Source organism: Artibeus jamaicensis, unplaced genomic scaffold (assembly GCF_021234435.1).
Source record: "Artibeus jamaicensis isolate MK-2021 breed Jamaican fruit bat unplaced genomic scaffold, CSHL_Jam_final scaffold_369, whole genome shotgun sequence".
NCBI lineage: Eukaryota > Metazoa > Chordata > Mammalia > Chiroptera > Phyllostomidae > Artibeus > Artibeus jamaicensis.
Genome location: NW_026522042.1, coordinates 13,508,342 through 13,516,447, shown reverse-complemented (window position 1 = coordinate 13,516,447; position 8,106 = coordinate 13,508,342).

Below are 8,106 nucleotides of genomic sequence, written 5' to 3'. Positions count from 1 at the left end.
ACGATGCACTTGGGGCTTGATTTTTACTGAATACTTTCTCTGAAGAGCACTGGTGAGTGGGCCAGATTCAATGCACAGGGCTGGGCCCAGCAAAAACTGCTTTTAAGAGCTGCTAAGTGTCTGCATTTGTGAATGTTTAAGGCCTGTAGAATAAAATGTGAGAATGCCACCAGAGATAGGATATACTTACCTATCAAACAGCCCTGATGACGCATCTTTGAAAAGAATTGGTTACCTGAAGCTGTCCCGGTAAAAGTAAGTTGTAGTTCACCTTAAAACCACCAGGGGGCGCACACATTCCGGTCAGAGACCCAGCTTGGGGCTGGGCCGGAGCCAGGAGGGGCTAATTACTTCCCGGTGTGGGGAACTGCATTCTTTTCCCGGAGGCCATAGAAATGAACACTTCAAATGGCCAGTTGGAATTTGTCTTCTTGACATTTGGTTCTGCCCTGTGGCTATTGGCTCTAAACACGTTTATTGAGACACTGCATTAATGAATTTCACTTAACTCTTTATTATCCCCACTTCCATTTGAGAACTGTTCCAGCTGGTTGCTTCTTTCTTTTGTGTTTGCTTTCAAGTCCTAAGCAAATATGGTAAAAATTGAGTAGGAGAACAGATGATCATTTTTCCTCATTTTTGTGATTAAAGGCTAAATAACACACCCATAAAAAAACACATCCCCTTGTAAACAGAAATTAAAGAGAGAAATGGCACAGCAATTCCTAGAAGCAACATTCCATGTTTTATTTGTCTGTTTTGTTTTAAGGATGTGAGCAGATGGCCCAGCTACATCAGTTGGATGCCAGAGCTTCCTAGAAAAGGCTTATTTCAGAGATGGAGATTCAGAGGGGCATACTAGGAGCTCACCCCATCTTCCTGGGGCACTATTTCTCCAAGTACAGCCTGACAACCATGTGAATCTGAGCCCCCCCACACACACACACACACAAAAGGCTTGTACAAACGCAGTTTTCTGAGCTTCATCCCAACCTACTGAATCAGCATCTGGATCTCTCAATCTGCATTTTACCCCTAGTTGATTTCTTATGAATACAAGGTGCATTTGGGATTAGAGGTCAGTCTCCTGGGGTGAAGTAAAAGGGAAGGTGTGGCACCTGGGAGTATATAAGTATCAGATTTCAAGGACTTTGCCCTGAAGTGAAGGTCACATGGCCCATAGAAAACAAAGGGGCTGGCCGCTCGGCCTGAGGATGGATGGGACCGGCTGTGAGGCTGTGAGGCTGTGGGCTACGGTCCTTGGGAGCCATCTGGAAGGAGGAATGTGGATGACTGGACAACACAGGGAGTTGCTCTGAAACGCCCCTGAGGATTCCCTGTTCTCTGCCACTCAGAAGAACCCAGACATCAAAGCACAATATCCCCCCACATTGGTTCCATCTGCAGAGCCTGTGAAACACCCTTTCTGCCCCCCCTAATATCTCCCTTGCTTCCAGAGATTCTGGAAATCTCTTCACTTAATCGTGCTTCCTGGAACTTCACCAATTACAGCTTCGTTTGTGTGGGACTTTTGTTTTTTAAATCTTCTTTTCAAATGCAAATCCCCTTGGGAAAACGAAGCTTCTATTCACAGATTGGAGAGGGTTTGCTTATTACCTCTTGTTGCATACGCCCTTGTGATCTCTTACATTGAGACAAAAAGAAACACTTTTATTGAATGAGAGGAACAGGTAGTTTTACAGCCATCCTGGGGAGCGTGAGTGAAGGGAACAGGACGTTGATTCCAGGAACGTTAAAGCAGGGAACAATCGGAGAGTTGCTTCTCGTCCCGTAGGGCTTCAGCCCTGGGACAGTGCTTGCCGGAAAAACCAGAAATAGTGAGCGCTTGTAGCAGGGATAAAATCTTAGTTTGCCAACTCCAGAATTGAAGGCAAAGAGCTTCCTTTACGTTTCCACGTCCCCCTAATATCTAGTTTGCCTCCTTCTACTGGTCTATAAACTCGGTTGTGCTGACAACAGTCTCCACATCTCAGCAGCTTAACACAGCGGAGGGTAGAGGAACTATACTTGGTACTTACCTAGGGATCCAGGCTGGAAGCCTCTTTCCCTACACCAAGGTCACTGTGGCAGGGAAAAAAGAAAAGGTGACAAATTGCACATAGGCTCTGCATCCGTCAAGGTTCCCCAGGGCGGGGGAGAGAGAGAGTGATTAATTTATCTTAAAGAACTGGCTCACACAATTTTGGGGGCTGGAAAAATGCAAAGTCTGCAGAATGGGCTGGAAACCCAGGGAAGAGTTTAAGTTATAGATAGAGTCCGAAGGCAGTCGGGAGGCAGAATTCCTTTTTCCTTGGGAGACCTCCGTCTTTTCTCTTAAAGCCTTTAACTGATTGGATGAGACCCACCCACATTATGGAGCATAATGTGCTTTATTCAGAGCCTACTGTTTTAAATGTTAATCATATCTAAAAATATTTTCACAGCAACACCCAGCTGGCACATAGAATTAGCCATTATGGGCTCTTAACCTTCAGTTTAGCCAGGATACATCTCACGTGTGCTCATACAGCATTGGCCAAAGCATATCAGATGAGCGCAGCCAACTTCAAGAGGGCAGAACAATGCAAAGCATCTACCCGGGAGGAGGAGAAAAGAATGGGTATTTGTAGAAAGCCCTACTGGCCACCATAATCCTCATTTCACTAAAGAAATAGAAACATGTTCTAAGCCAGTTTGGGGTCTTTCTCTTTCCAGGGGTTCCATCTATGGGGGTGGCCGAGAGGCTCACATATGCCATAATAGTGGAGAGGACCTGGACCTCCGTCATCATCTATTTGGGTTGGCATCTCCTGACATAGCCTTCTGGTGTGTGGTTACCTGCTCACCTCGTTCCAGTTTGCAGGGACCCATCAGAGCCAGTGACTTTTTGGACACATCTGTGCTTCTCTGACACAAGTGGGATTTGTTCTGCTCTTACTGGTCCACACCAGGAGCCAAGAAACTCTGAGGCTGGAATCGTGGAGATTGTTAGCGAAAAGGTCAGGCCAGTTTCCCAGCTCAAGAGACTGCTCCGGACGCCGTCAGACCAGTTTTCCGACCCACTGGCCTGCCCATGACTCAGTTGTCCTGACTCACTTGATAGCCCGAGGCTCCATCAGAACTCTCTCCCACCTCACTCAATGGACGTCTGATGCCAGACATAATGGCCTGTGGTCAGACTGACCCTCCCGCACCTGGGAACAGCCTGGCCTTTACCTCACCCATTGTCCTGACTCACATCCTGGAACCCTGAGGCACCCACCTGGAAGAACAAGAGACTAACCCCTCCCCTATTGCCCCACAAACCCCACTCTTTTTCTTTTAAAAACCCCATTCTTGCCTCCCCCAGGGGCTGCAGTCAGTCCAGACTAAGAGCAGCATCAAATAAAGGCACTTAGATCAGATCATCTGGCTCCTCCCGCCTCTGTCTCTCACGCATTGCTCACAGTTAGCTGTCCCTAACACCTGCTCTTCTCTTCTATAGAAATAGAACACCTGCAAACCAAAGGATCGAGGTTCCATTCCCAGTCAGGGCACATGCCTGGGTTGCAAACCAGTTCCCAGCAAGAGACGCATGAGAGGCAAACATGCATTGATATTTCTCTCCCTCTCTCCTTCCCTTCCCCTCTAAAGATAAATCAATAAAATCTTAAAAAAAGAAAAAGAAAAAGAACATCTAATTTTTAGCTGATGCATGCTGTCCAGAGCAATGACTACATTTCCCATCTTTCTTTGCACCTTTAGAGTCATGAGACTAGATTCTGGCCATTGGGATGTTGGCAGGAGAGAATATCTACAGCATCTGCCAAGGAGTCTTAAAGGGAGAGGGTATGCTTTTCTTCCTCATTTCCTCTTCCCTACTGCCTGGGACATGCATGAGATGGTTGGACTGTGAGCAGTCGTTTTGGAGAATGAGGAGACTTTAGGAATGGAGTTTATGCAGAGTGAAGCAAACCTTAGAAGGAGTACCATACCAACTTTTGAGCATCTGCCATGGATCTGCTATGTGAAACACAAACTAACTTCCCGCTTGTTTAAGCCTTGTTCCTAGGTTTTCTGTCAGTTGCAGAACATGAAGTAATGACAGCATCCTGAGAATTTCCTTGCAGCCTTGGCCAGGTAGCTCAGGTGGTTGGAGCATCGTCCCAATACACTAAGGTGGTAGGTTTAATACCCGGTTAGGGCACATATAAAAATCAAACAATGAATACAGAAATACGCGGGACAACAAATTGATGTTCCTCTCTGTCTCTCCCCCCCCCAAGAAATCAATTAAAAGAATTTTTTTTTTAATTTCCTTACATGGTAGGAGGTAGGTCCTTGAGGCAGATGAGGCCTCTCTCTCAATTTAGATGTATAAAAAGCAGCAATTTGCCCTGGCTGGTATGGCTCAGTGCATTGAGCACTGGCCTGTGAACCAAAAGGTGGCCAGTTTGATTCCTAGTCAGAGCACATGTCTGAGTTGCCAGCCGGGTCCCCAGTTGGGGGCATGTGAGAGGCAATAATACATTGATGTTTCTCTCTCTTTCTCCCTCCCTTTCCCTCTCTCTAAAAATAAATTTTTAAAATGTTTTGGTTTTGTTTTTTAAAGCAGTGATTCTGCCCTGGCTGGTGTAGCTCAGTGGATTGAGCTTGGACTGCAAACCAAAGGGTCGCTAGTTCGATTCCCAGTCAGGGTGGCAGGCCAGCTCCCCAGTGGGGGCCATGTGAGAGGCAACCACACCTGGATATTTCTCTCTCTCTTTCTCCCTCCCTTCCCCTCTCTAAAAATAAATAAATAAAATCTTTTAAAAAGGTGAGGCATTACAAAAACAGAAGCAGTGATTCTGCAGCCCAGACCCCTCTGACCCGGCAGGTCCTCTGCCCTCTTGTCCTCTCGTTTGCGGGCCCGGAGGCAGATGAGGAGAAAGTACCCCTGCACCGTATACAGCTTGTCTTTCATGTTGCCCTTTGAGGCTGCCCTGGATTTTGATGAAATGACTTGTTTCTTTTTGGCTTCCCCCAGAAGTATCCCCAAATGAAGACTGGACTGCAAGTTGTTTATTCTGGAGGTAACTCCAGGAAGCTTCAAAAGGGGGATGGAAAATTGAAATGGGGACACGAAGGGAGCCGATCCAGTGTGCGTCAGCAAGCGATGGTCCGCCGCGGGCAACTGACGCTCACTCGGGGAGGAGTCGCTGAGATTGACCCCGACTACCCCTGTTCCTGAGGCGGGAGGAGGGTGAGGAACAACCCACTCCACCTCTGTTCCTCACTGGCGGAGGCGGCCTCTGGAGGCTTGCCCAAGCCAGCACACCTCACCCCACGTGTGTGGGTGCAGAGCCACCTCCCTGCATCCCCAAAGGGGTCGGGGGTGTGGTCAGAAAGCCCTCAGAGTGCAGGGTGCGGGGGGGGGGGGGGTGGGCAGGGGAGGAAGGCGGCCATCAAGTTGCTCTGACTTCCCTCTAGTGCATTCCCCACTGTGAAACCAGGCATCTGAGAAGGTGAAAACAACAAAAAAGGAGTCTTTTCTTTAGGAAAGGAGTCAGCTTTGCTAGAATTGCAGCCAAATGCCCACCTCCTGAGCTATTCCCCCCTCTGAAACTGAAACTATGAAATAACTCAGAGCTTCTGCTTTTCAGGTTCCATTCAGTAAATTGCTGGGAGGAGCTACACAACATATGGGGCCTCGTGGGCCCTGGGGGTGGCAGCAGAGTCCTGACTAAGCACGAGGGGGGGGCCCTTCTGTGCGAGGGGCCGCTGCCGTTTCCACTCTGGTGGTTTACAATTCACGCAGGTTGTAGGGTTTCCTGGAGGGTGTGTTAGTCCCAGCCCTAAGTTTCCAACTCAGGTTTTATCTTCCTTCCCTTGCCTTCTGTTCTGGCTTCTATCTTCCCTGCCGTTCCTGACGCTGAAGATCCAAGACAATGAGAGCTCTTCCTCTCAAAATGCCTCTGAGCTTTTCCTTCTGTTTTTGACATGAAACAGCCCCATTCTTGGATCCGCTCACACTTCGATCGTTGCAGGAAGTCATGCGACATGGCTGATACACAGCGCAGTCCAGCCTTCATTGTAGTGCACTCACAGGTTGCTAGAAGCCCTCGGGTTCTCCCTTCTCTCTGTCTCCTGGGTCTCGTCCCTCTGTAGGTCTAGTGCTTGAGAAAGCTGTTTCCATTAGGTCTACAGCAATCCTGGCCATGGGCTGCCTCGTATTCTGAGTGACAAGTAACGGTGACTGGAATGAGGGCCGTGTGGGAGGAAAAAACGGGCTGATTCAAGAGAGGGTGAGTGACGCGTGCACTGGCCTGCAGTGCCCTCGGCGTTATGGGTGCAGAGTCAAGACGAATTCACACGGACTAGCCAGTCCCGTGGAGGAAAAGGGCCGGCACAGTTACTCCCTCAAGGGGGGAGAGCCTCAGAACGGCCTGGCCACCCTCTCGAGGGGAGAGTGCGCTGACCCTTGCCTAGACAGGCTTTTATTGGTTTTTTTGCACAGGACTACAGGAACAGCTTATTAATCATTGTCAGGCAGTAAACAGTAGATAGCATACAGAGAACTATTAGGGCTTCTTCTGAGTCAGGGTCTATCAGCTAAAAAGCTATAAAACTTTAGGAAAATAAACTCATTTTCTGCTTGGGCCTTTATCATTTAACTAAAAAGCATTCTTAGCAAAGCAGGCTTCACAGGATTGTTGGGAAGTCTTTATTAAGCCAGATCACTCCAGGTCCCGCTCTAGCTGGCGAGGGGCTGCACTGCCTCCCCCATCACAGGTTTTCAGGTGTAAGTGGATTAGAGCCAGGAAGTGCTTCTCCCAGAGAACATGGGGACTCGGGCTATGTCAGAATAGCTGGGGGTGGGGGTCCATCACTCCCTCTTTGCTACAGCCCCTTGAGTCCTTCCATGTTGGCCTCCCAAGTGATCATGTCTGGCTTAGGTTGCCCCTCCTCTGAGGGGTCGTACCCGTCATCAACTAACTGACCAAGCATTGGGGGCAGGGGAGTAAGTAGAGGCAGCGTTTGCTACTCAGCTTTGTCTTCTTGTGGTCCACATTCCAGAGGTTGCTCACTCATCCTTAGATGGGGGCGGGGTGGGGGGCAGTTACACTTCCTGAAACCAGGCAGAGTGGTTCCCAACAGGTGAAAATGTAAACTTGATAGGATTGGGTGATGAATGAAATAAAGGAAGCAGGTGTGTCAAAGACAGATCGTCCATGTCCAGTCTGAGCAGAACATGGTTTCTCTTGTTGGAGAGAGGAAAATTCTCCCTATCTTTTGTGGTTCTGTTGGCTGGTGTAATAATTAAATTGACACAAGACAGATTAACAGGAGAAAAAAATAATTTGCATGTACAGAGACCCCATGGGTATGGGACCTAAAGAAATGACTAAAGTGGGTAGTTTTATGCTTTTTAGACAAACAACACATTTGAGAAGCATCGACAGGACAGAGAATGTTGGGCTTGGGTGCTGGACGAGCGAGGAGTCCGAGCTGAGCTGAGCTGAGCTGAGGTTTGGGCCAGCAAGTTAGTAAAGTCGGAACAAGGTTTGTTTACACAGGCTTTCTGGCCCTTAATTTCCTGTCTCTGGGGATGAAGATGCCTCTCTGCTTCCTGGTGTGAGGAAGGGAACTTTCACATGGGAGATTTATTTCCCGCTTTCAGGGGCAAAGAGAGGAGGTCGGAGTGCCCTTCTTGCACTGGCCGTTCCTCAAATAACTTTAATTCAAAATAATCAGTACGGCACAGTGAAATACTTTGGGGTGGCCCACCCAGAGCCCCAACACTGTTTTTCACACATTGCACCAACATTCGATGAATTTCTTACATGTGTCAGGCAGGCACTGTTAAGCCTTTCAGATACTTAGCTCCTTCCCTCTCACGATATACTTGGCAAAACTCACATTAAGTCACTCCTTATAAGGTGTGTTCTTAAATCTCCTTTTCCTTTCACGGACCAAGGCTCTCTCTGACTCACGGGGTCAACATGCAAACCACACGAGACCCAGCAGGACAGAGAAGCCGAGAGCTGCAGCAGTCCTCACCTGCTAAACACACTGGACACCCACGCATTGAAGTGACTGAAAAACTCATGGAACAGTAGACTAACCATGATACATTTGATTTAAAAT